This window comes from Medicago sativa, chromosome 5 (assembly GCF_051527215.1).
Source record: "Medicago sativa cultivar Bolivia chromosome 5, Bolivia_mono, whole genome shotgun sequence".
Taxonomy (NCBI): Eukaryota; Viridiplantae; Streptophyta; class Magnoliopsida; order Fabales; family Fabaceae; genus Medicago; species Medicago sativa.
In genome coordinates this window covers 22,855,668-22,867,405 of record NC_140753.1, presented here as the reverse complement: position 1 = coordinate 22,867,405, position 11,738 = coordinate 22,855,668, and positions in this window count along the sequence as shown.

The window sequence follows — 11,738 nt, the reverse complement described above, 5'->3', positions numbered from 1 at the left end:
ATTATTAATTTTCATTTTTTATCTTTGAAACATATAATTATTCTGATTTTTAATTCCTTTGTTATTATTTCAACAGAAATTGAGAGGCAGAACATAATTAACCATACAATTTCAGAGAAAATAGAGTTGAAGCTACATGGATCAGTGGTAATTAACTTAATTGCATTTGAATTAATTAGTTATCTACAACTTCATAATTAAACTGAATTTTGCTCATGGATAATTTATTACTTTCTAGTGGGCATCAGTTTGGTCCGGTTCGGGTTCAAACCGACGGGTCGTATATCTAAGCCCAAATTGAATACTAAATCTTGCATATTTTGGACCATTTTACCATTCAAAAGTGATATATTTTTTAATTAAAAAACTACCCTATTTTACCCTATTGGACAAAAAAAAATCAAGATTTATTAAATAGAGAGACCAAAGAGTTGATGTTTAAAATAAATTTAGTAAAAGTTCATACTTAAGATAAAGGGACCAAAAAAATGATGGGCCACACCTATAATAAGTCAAGTGCAAAAGTTTCGTTTTTATCAAAAGCCCATAGGATAACGCCACCTTATATTGAATTACATGTGTAACAGTATATATATATACACCCATTTCTTCGATGTCATAATCAGGGTCTCCCCATATGCAGCCGCAAAACCCTAAAATGGATGAACCTTTCTACGTGAGATTACCCAATTCCGTTCTTAAATGGATAAATGCAAACTTATCACACTCGACTTTAAAAGGTTAGTCCTACATTATTAATTTTCATTTTTTATCTTTGAAACATATAATTATTCTGATTTTTAATTCCTTTGTTATTATTTCAACAGAAATTGAGAGGCAGAACATAATTAACCAAACAATTTCAGAGGAAATAGAGTTGAAGCTACATGGATCAGTGGTAATTAACTTAATTGCATTTGAATTAATTAGTTATCTACAACTTCATAATTAAACTGAATTTTGCTCATGGATAATTTATTACTTTCTAGTGGGCATCAGTTTGGTCCGGTTCGGGTTCAAACCGACGGGTCGTATATCTAAGCCCAAATTGAATACTAAATCTTGCATATTTTGGACCATTTTACCATTCAAAAGTGATCTATTTTTTAATTAAAAAACTACCCTATTTTACCCTATTGGACAAAAAAAAATCAAGATTTATTAAATAGAGAGACCAAAGAGTTGATGTTTAAAATAAATTTAGTAAAAGTTCATACTTAAGATAAAGGGACCAAAAAAATGATGGGCCACACCTATAATAAGTCAAGTGCAAAAGTTTCGTTTTTATCAAAAGCCCATAGGATAGCGCCACCTTATATTAAATTACATGTGTAACAGTATATATATATACACCCATTTCTTCGATGTCATAATCAGGGTCTCCCCATATGCAGCCGCAAAACCCTAAAATGGATGAACCTTTCTACGTGAGATTACCCAATTCCGTTCTTAAATGGATAAATGCAAACTTATCACACTCGACTTTAAAAGGTTAGTCCTACATTATTAATTTTCATTTTTTATCTTTGAAACATATAATTATTCTGATTTTTAATTCCTTTGTTATTATTTCAACAGAAATTGAGAGGCAGAACATAATTAACCATACAATTTCAGAGGAAATAGAGTTGAAGCTACATGGATCAGTGGTAATTAACTTAATTGCATTTGAATTAATTAGTTATCTACAACTTCATAATTAAACTGAATTTTGCTCATGGATAATTTATTACTTTCTAGTGGGCATCAGTTTGGTCCGGTTCGGGTTCAAACCGACGGGTCGTATATCTAAGCCCAAATTGAATACTAAATCTTGCATATTTTGGACCATTTTAGCATTCAAAAGTGATATATTTTTTAATTAAAAAACTACCCTATTTTACCCTATTGGACAAACAAAAATCAAGATTTATTAAATAGAGAGACCAAAGAGTTGATGTTTAAAATAAATTTAGTAAAAGTTCATACTTAAGATAAAGAGACCAAAAAAATGATGGGCCACACCTATAATAAGTCAAGTGCAAAAGTTTCGTTTTTATCAAAAGCCCATAGGATAACGCCACCTTATATTGAATTACATGTGTAACAGTATATATATATACACCCATTTCTTCGATGTCATAATCAGGGTCTCCCCATATGCAGCCGCAAAACCCTAAAATGGATGAACCTTTCTACGTGAGATTACCCAATTCCGTTCTTAAATGGATAAATGCAAACTTATCACACTCGACTTTAAAAGGTTAGTCCTACATTATTAATTTTCATTTTTTATCTTTGAAACATATAATTATTCTGATTTTTAATTCCTTTGTTATTATTTCAACAGAAATTGAGAGGCAGAACATAATTAACCAAACAATTTCAGAGGAAATAGAGTTGAAGCTACATGGATCAGTGGTAATTAACTTAATTGCATTTGAATTTATTAGTTATCTACAACTTCATAATTAAACTGAATTTTGCTCATGGATAATTTATTACTTTCTAGTGGGCATCAGTTTGGTCCGGTTCGGGTTCAAACCGACGGGTCGTATATCTAAGCCCAAATTGAATACTAAATCTTGCATATTTTGGACCATTTTACCATTCAAAAGTGATATATTTTTTAATTAAAAAACTACCCTATTTTACCCTATTGGACAAAAAAAAATCAAGATTTATTAAATAGAGAGACCAAAGAGTTGATGTTTAAAATAAATTTAGTAAAAGTTCATACTTAAGATAAAGGGACCAAAAAAATGATGGGCCACACCTATAATAAGTCAAGTGCAAAAGTTTCGTTTTTATCAAAAGCCCATATGATAGCGCCACCTTATATTGAATTACATGTGTAACAGTATATATATATACACCCATTTCTTCGATGTCATAATCAGGGTCTCCCCATATGCAGCCGCAAAACCCTAAAATGGATGAACCTTTCTTCGTGAGATTACCCAATTCCGTTCTTAAATGGATAAATGCAAACTTATCACACTCGACTTTAAAAGGTTAGTCCTACATTATTAATTTTCATTTTTTATCTTTGAAACATATAATTATTCTGATTTTTAATTCCTTTGTTATTATTTCAACAGAAATTGAGAGGCAGAACATAATTAACCAAACAATTTCAGAGGAAATAGAGTTGAAGCTACATGGATCAGTGGTAATTAACTTAATTGCATTTGAATTAATTAGTTATCTACAACTTCATAATTAAACTGAATTTTGCTCATGGATAATTTATTACTTTCTAGTGGGCATCAGTTTGGTCCGGTTCGGGTTCAAACCGACGGGTCGTATATCTAAGCCCAAATTGAATACTAAATCTTGCATATTTTGGACCATTTTACCATTCAAAAGTGATCTATTTTTTAATTAAAAAACTACCCTATTTTACCCTATTGGACAAAAAAAAAAATCAAGATTTATTAAATAGAGAGACCAAAGAGTTGATGTTTAAAATAAATTTAGTAAAAGTTCATACTTAAGATAAAGGGACCAAAAAAATGATGGGCCACACCTATAATAAGTCAAGTGCAAAAGTTTCATTTTTATCAAAAGCCCATAGGATAGCGCCACCTTATATTGAATTACATGTGTAACAGTATATATATATACACCCATTTCTTCGATGTCATAATCAGGGTCTCCCCATATGCAGCCGCAAAACCCTAAAATGGATGAACCTTTCTACGTGAGATTACCCAATTCCGTTCTTAAATGGATAAATGCAAACTTATCACACTCGACTTTAAAAGGTTAGTCCTACATTATTAATTTTCATTTTTTATCTTTGAAACATATAATTATACTGATTTTTAATGCCTTTGTTATTATTTCAACAGAAATTGAGAGGCAGAACATAATTAACCAAACAATTTCAGAGGAAATAGAGTTGAAGCTACATGGATCAGTGGTAATTAACTTAATTGCATTTGAATTAATTAGTTATCTACAACTTCATAATTAAACTGAATTTTGCTCATGGATAATTTATTACTTTCTAGTGGGCATCAGTTTGGTCCGGTTCGGGTTCAAACCGACGGGTCGTATATCTAAGCCCAAATTGAATACTAAATCTTGCATATTTTGGACCATTTTACCATTCAAAAGTGATATATTTTTTAATTAAAAAACTACCCTATTTTACCCTATTGGACAAAAAAAAATCAAGATTTATTAAATAGAGAGACCAAAGAGTTGATGTTTAAAATAAATTTAGTAAAAGTTCATACTTAAGATAAAGGGACCAAAAAAATGATGGGCCACACCTATAATAAGTCAAGTGCAAAAGTTTCGTTTTTATCAAAAGCCCATATGATAGCGCCACCTTATATTGAATTACATGTGTAACAGTATATATATATACACCCATTTCTTCGATGTCATAATCAGGGTCTCCCCATATGCAGCCGCAAAACCCTAAAATGGATGAACCTTTCTTCGTGAGATTACCCAATTCCGTTCTTAAATGGATAAATGCAAACTTATCACACTCGACTTTAAAAGGTTAGTCCTACATTATTAATTTTCATTTTTTATCTTTGAAACATATAATTATTCTGATTTTTAATTCCTTTGTTATTATTTCAACAGAAATTGAGAGGCAGAACATAATTAACCATACAATTTCAGAGGAAATAGAGTTGAAGCTACATGGATTAGTGGTAATTAACTTAATTGCATTTGAATTAATTAGTTATCTACAACTTCATAATTAAACTGAATTTTTCTCATGGATAATTTATTACTTTCTAGTGGGCATCAGTTTGGTCCGGTTCGGGTTCAAACCCACGAGTCGTATATCTAAGCCCAAATTGAATACTAAATCTTGCATATTTTGGACCATTTTACCATTCAAAAGTGATATATTTTTTAATTAAAAATCTACCCTATTTTACCCTATTGGACAAAAAAAAATCAAGATTTATTAAATAGAGAGACCAAAGAGTTGATGTTTAAAATAAATTTAGTAAAAGTTCATACTTAAGATAAAGGGACCAAAAAAATGATGGGCCACACCTATAATAAGTCAAGTGCAAAAGTTTCGTTTTTATCAAAAGCCCATAGGATAGCGCCACCTTATATTGAATTACATGTGTAACAGTATATATATATATATACACCCATTTCTTCGATGTCATAATCAGGGTCTCCCCATATGCAGCCGCAAAACCCTAAAATGGATGAACCTTTCTACGTGAGATTACCCAATTCCGTTCTTAAATGGATAAATGCAAACTTATCACACTCGACTTTAAAAGGTTAGTCCTACATTATTAATTTTCATTTTTTATCTTTGAAACATATAATTATTCTGATTTTTAATTCCTTTGTTATTATTTCAACAGAAATTGAGAGGCAGAACATAATTAACCATACAATTTCAGAGGAAATAGAGTTGAAGCTACATGGATCAGTGGTAATTAACTTAATTGCATTTGAATTAATTAGTTATCTACAACTTCATAATTAAACTGAATTTTGCTCATGGATAATTTATTACTTTCTAGTGGGCATCAGTTTGGTCCGGTTCGGGTTCAAACCGACGGGTCGTATATCTAAGCCCAAATTGAATACTAAATCTTGCATATTTTGGACCATTTTACCATTCAAAAGTGATATATTTTTTAATTAAAAAACTACCCTATTTTACCCTATTGGACAAAAAAAAATCAAGATTTATTAAATAGAGAGACCAAAGAGTTGATGTTTAAAATAAATTTAGTAAAAGTTCATACTTAAGATAAAGGGACCAAAAAAATGATGGGCCACACCTATAATAAGTCAAGTGCAAAAGTTTCGTTTTTATCAAAAGCCCATAGGATAGCGCCACCTTATATTGAATTACATGTGTAACAGTATATATATATATATACACCCATTTCTTCGATGTCATAATCAGGGTCTCCCCATATGCAGCCGCAAAACCCTAAAATGGATGAACCTTTCTACGTGAGATTACCCAATTCCGTTCTTAAATGGATAAATGCAAACTTATCACACTCGACTTTAAAAGGTTAGTCCTACGTTATTAATTTTCATTTTTTATCTTTGAAACATATAATTATTCTGATTTTTAATTCCTTTGTTATTATTTCAACAGAAATTGAGAGGCAGAACATAATTAACCAAACAATTTCAGAGGAAATAGAGTTGAAGCTACATGGATCAGTGGTAAATAACTTAATAGCATTTGAATTAATTAGTTATCTACAACTTCATAATTAAACTGAATTTTGCTCATGGATAATTTATTACTTTCTAGTGGGCATCAGTTTGGTCCGGTTCGGGTTCAAACCGACGGGTCGTATATCTAAGCCCAAATTGAATACTAAATCTTGCATATTTTGGACCATTTTACCATTCAAAAGTGATCTATTTTTTAATTAAAAAACTACCCTATTTTACCCTATTGGACAAAAAAAAATCAAGATTTATTAAATAGAGAGACCAAAGAGTTGATGTTTAAAATAAATTTAGTAAAAGTTCATACTTAAGATAAAGGGACCAAAAAAATGATGGGCCACACCAATAATAATTCAAGTGCAAAAGTTTCGTTTTTATCAAAAGCCCATAGGATAGCGCCACCTTATATTGAATTACATGTGTAACAGTATATATATATATATATACACACCCATTTCTTCGATGTCATAATCAGGGTCTCCCCATATGCAGCCGCAAAACCCTAAAATGGATGAACCTTTCTACGTGAGATTACCCAATTCCGTTCTTAAATGGATAAATGCAAACTTATCAGACTCGACTTTAAAAGGTTAGTCCTACATTATTAATTTTCATTTTTTATCTTTGAAACATATAATTATTCTAATTTTTAATTCCTTTGTTATTATTTCAACAGAAATTGAGAGGCAGAACATAATTAACCATACAATTTCAGAGGAAATAGAGTTGAAGCTACATGGATCAGTGGTAATTAACTTAATTGCATTTGAATTAATTAGTTATCTACAACTTCATAATTAAACTGAATTTTGCTCATGGATAATTTATTACTTTCTAGTGGGCATCAGTTTGGTCCGGTTCGGGCTCAAACCGACGGGTCGTATATCTAATCCCAAATTGAATACTAAATCTTGCATATTTTGGACCATTTTACCATTCAAAAGTGATCTATTTTTTAATTAAAAAACTACCTTATTTTACCCTATTGGACAAAAAAAAATCAAGATTTATTAAATAGAGAGACCAAAGAGTTGATGTTTAAAATAAATTTAGTAAAAGTTCATACTTAAGATAAAGGGACCAAAATAATGATGGGCCACACCTATAATAAGTCAAGTGCAAAAGTTTCGTTTTTATTAAAAGCCCATAGGATAGCGCCACCTTATATTGAATTACATGTGTAACAGTATATATATATATACACCCATTTCTTCGATGTCATAATCAGGGTCTCCCCATATGCAGCCGCAAAACCCTAAAATGGATGAACCTTTCTACGTGAGATTACCCAATTCCGTTCTTAAATGGATAAATGCAAACTTATCACACTCGACTTTAAAAGGTTAGTGCTACATTATTAATTTTCATTTTTTATCTTTGAAACATATAATTGTTCTGATTTTTAATTCCTTTGTTATTATTTCAACAGAAATTGAGAGGCAGAACATAATTAACCATACAATTTCAGAGGAAATAGAGTTGAAGCTACATGGATCAGTGGTAATTAACTTAATTGCATTTGAATTAATTAGTTATCTACAACTTCATAATTAAACTGAATTTTGCTCATGGATAATTTATTACTTTCTAGTGGGCATCAGTTTGGTCCGGTTCGTGTTCAAACCGACTGGTCGTATATCTAAGCCCAACCCGAACCGTCGGTTTGAACCCGAACCGAACCAAATTGATGCCCACTAGAAAGTAATAAATTATCCATGAGCAAAATTCAGTTTAATTATGAAGTTGTAGATAACTAATTAATTCAAATGCAAGTAAGTTAATTACCACTGATCCATGTAGCTTCAACTCTATTTCCTCTGAAATTGTATGGTTAATTATGTTCTGCCTCTCAATTTCTGTTGAAATAATAACCAAGGAATTAAAAATCAGAATAATTATATGTTTCAAAGATAAAAAATGAAAATTAATAATATAGGACTAACCTTTTAAAGTCGAGTGTGATAAGTTTGCATTTATCCATTTAAGAACGGAATTGGGTAATCTCACGTAGAAAGGTTCATCCATTTTAGGGTTTTGCGTCTGCATATGGGGAGACCCTGATTCTGACATCGAAGAATTGGGTGTATATATATACTTTTACATATGTAATTCAATATAAGGTGGCGGTATCCTATGGGCTTTTGATAAAAACGAAACTTTTGCACTTGACTTACTATAGGTGTGGCCCATCATTTTTTTTGGTCCCTTTATCTTAATTATGAATTTTTACTAAATTTATTTTAAACATCAACTCTTTGGTCTCTCTATTTAATAAATCTTGATTTTTTTTTGTCCAAAACAATTTTGCTGACGTGTTTATTAATGCAGACACTTTGAAATCAGGATTTTCAACGCTTTTTTCTTATTCGTCTCCCTCTCCAAGTAATCCATCCAATCAAAGAAAGTAATTAATTAATCAACATTAACAAACATCAATACATGGCTAGATATTTTATTTAACTTTACATCTTCCCATAATCAAGCTACATCAATATTTATGATCATCGAACTTTACTTTTCTAGAATCGAGTTTACAATCCAACAATCAAATTAACTGCATTAACTGCATAAACATTGATTGTTGAAATAATCATAATTTCTTTTCTATAATTAAATTTTTGGATCAACAAAGCGAACAAAATTAATTAGGGAATTTTTAGATCAATAATGTTAAGGGAATTTTTTTACCTATAATGCTGTCTAACATAACATTTTTTTTTTGGATCAAGAAAATTGGGTATGTGAACACTCCCATTATTTTTGGTTTTCTATGGCTCTGCATGGGTAGAATTTTGAAATTGTAAAGGTACATCAAACCTCTCTCTCTTTGGCGTCATACCACTTTTTGACCATGGAATTATACACATCTTCATTTTCACAAGAGAAATGTTTATGCTCCTCTAACTCATGAAGGTGCAACATTCTAGCATCACCAGCTTGGAATAAGTCCAAGTTCAATCTTTTAATAACCTAATGAGCTTTCTATTGAAGATAAATTGGTAAACAGTAAGATTTTCCATATACAACCTATAGGGGGACAACCACCTTCACTAGTTAATTTACAACTTTTGCTAGGATTTTCTTGATCTCTCTATTGGATAATTCAACTTGTACACTTGTCTACGAATGAGATGGAATGGGAATCTTGTGTTTTACACCATATTTAGCCAATATGTTTTCAACCAACTAGGTGTATGAATGAGTGTCGTTGTCACTAATTATGACTCAATGGGTACCAAATCTAGTGAAATATTTTTATGAATGAATTTGATAACAACCCTATCATCATTAGCGGGGAGTGCTATTGCCGTAATCCACATTGTCCCATAATCAACTACCACTAAAATTTAAGAGTTGTCAAATGAAGGATGACCCTTACAATAAATTAACCCCCAAACATTAAATAGCTATACCTCAAGTGTACCTTGAAATGACATTTCCTATTTATTTGATATGTTCACAACAAATCTTCGGCATCAAACACAAAATTTGACCATTGCATGGACATACATAAAGAGAGGAGGCAAAATAATAACTAATGGTCGGACCTTAACGGCTGTTTAATTGACTCTTAATTCACCTCCACAAGGTGATGAAATGTAATTCTTTATAGTCTTTAGAATCTCCTCTTCGTTTGCACACACCTCTTTAGTATTTGATCTTGACCTTTCTTGTACAAGTAGATTTCACCCCAATAGTTGGCTTTAGAACAATGGAAGAAAATATTCCTTGTGAACAAAGGTTGGTTTGCATATCCTATGACCTACGTTGAAGCCAAGCCTCTTTGGGGCATATTCGTCCACTTGATTGAAAATGTAATCAACTTGGCTAGCTACTATGTTGTGCCGAGACAATTTGTAAAATAAAAATAAAAAATGTGCCTTGACGCAGCTAATGTTGGTTTAGGTTGAAAAATTACCTATTTCTTTTCAATAGACTCATATTTCCACATATTGCAAGGGTGGTGGGTCGATAAATTACTACCTACGTGTAGTTCAACATCATTATATTGGTCGTAGGCCAACACATTGAGGCTTGTTCCCCTCTAAGCATTTATTGGCTTTTGATTCACGTGAATCTGACCATGTTCATCGACTCGACAAGGATACTTTTGCATGTTCTCTGCTTCACAAAAATATATTTTGTATTATTTTGAAGGGACCATCAGTAATAGTAATAGTAATACTAGTTATAAATACATCAATGTAAACACAATCTAATAAAAATAGATATTGTCAAACATGGTGGCTTGTTTGGCTTAAAGTCAATAGGAAGGTGGTGGAATGAAAAAGCTAGCATGGTAGGATGGTAGCTGCAAAGTATATGCAATTTGCATGTATTGATGTGTATCATCCTCCCTTGGTTGAGTAGACACTTTGAAATCAGGATTTTCACCGCTTTTTTCTTATTCGTCTCCCTTTCCAAGTAATCCATCCAATCAAAGAAAGTAATTAATTAATTTACATTAACAAACATCAATACATGGCTAGATATTTTATTTAACTTTAAATCTTCCCATAATCAAGCTACATCAATATTTAAGATCATCGAACTTTATTTTTCTAGAATCGAGTTTACATTCCAACAATCAAATTAATTGCATTAAATGCATAAACATTTATTGTTGAAATTATCATAATTTCTTTTCTATAATTAAATTTTTGGATCAACTAAGCGAACAAAATTAATTAGGGAATTTTTAGATCAAGAATGTTAAGGGAATTTTTTACCTATAATGCTATCTAACATAACATTTTTTTTTTTTTGGATCAAGAAAATTGGGTATGTGAACACTCCCATTATTTTTGGTTTTCTATGGCTCTGCATTGGTAGAATTTTTGAAATTGTAAAGGTACATCGAACCTCTCTCTTTTTGGCGTCATACCACTTTTTGACCATGGAATTATACACATCTTCATTTTCATAAGAGAAATGTTTATGCTCCTCTAACTCATGAAGGTGCAGCATTCTAGCATCACCAGCTTGGAATAAGTCCAAGTTCAATCTTTTAATAACCTAATGAGCTTTCTATTGAAGATAAATTGGCAAACAGTAAGATTTTCCATATACAACCTATAGGGGGATAACCACCTTCACTAGTTAGATTTACAACTTTTGCTAGGATTTTCTTGAACTCTCTATTGGATAATTCAACTTGTACACTTGTCTACGAATGAGATGGAATGGGAATCTTGTGTTTTACACCATATTTAGCCAATATGTTTTCAAACAACTAGGTGTATGAATGAGTGTCGTCGTCACTAATTATGACTCAATGGGTACCAAATCTAGTGAAATATTTTTATGAATGAATTTGATAACAACCCTAGCATCATTAGCGGGGAGTGCTATTGCCGTAATCCACATTGTCCCATAATCAACTACCACTAAAATTTAAGAGTTGTCAAATGAAGGATGACCCTTACAATAAATTAACCCCCAAACATTAAATAGCTATACCTCAAGTGTACCTTGAAATGACATTTCCTATTTATTTGATATGTTCACAACAAATCTTCGGCATCAAACACAAAATTTGACCATTGCATGGACATACATAA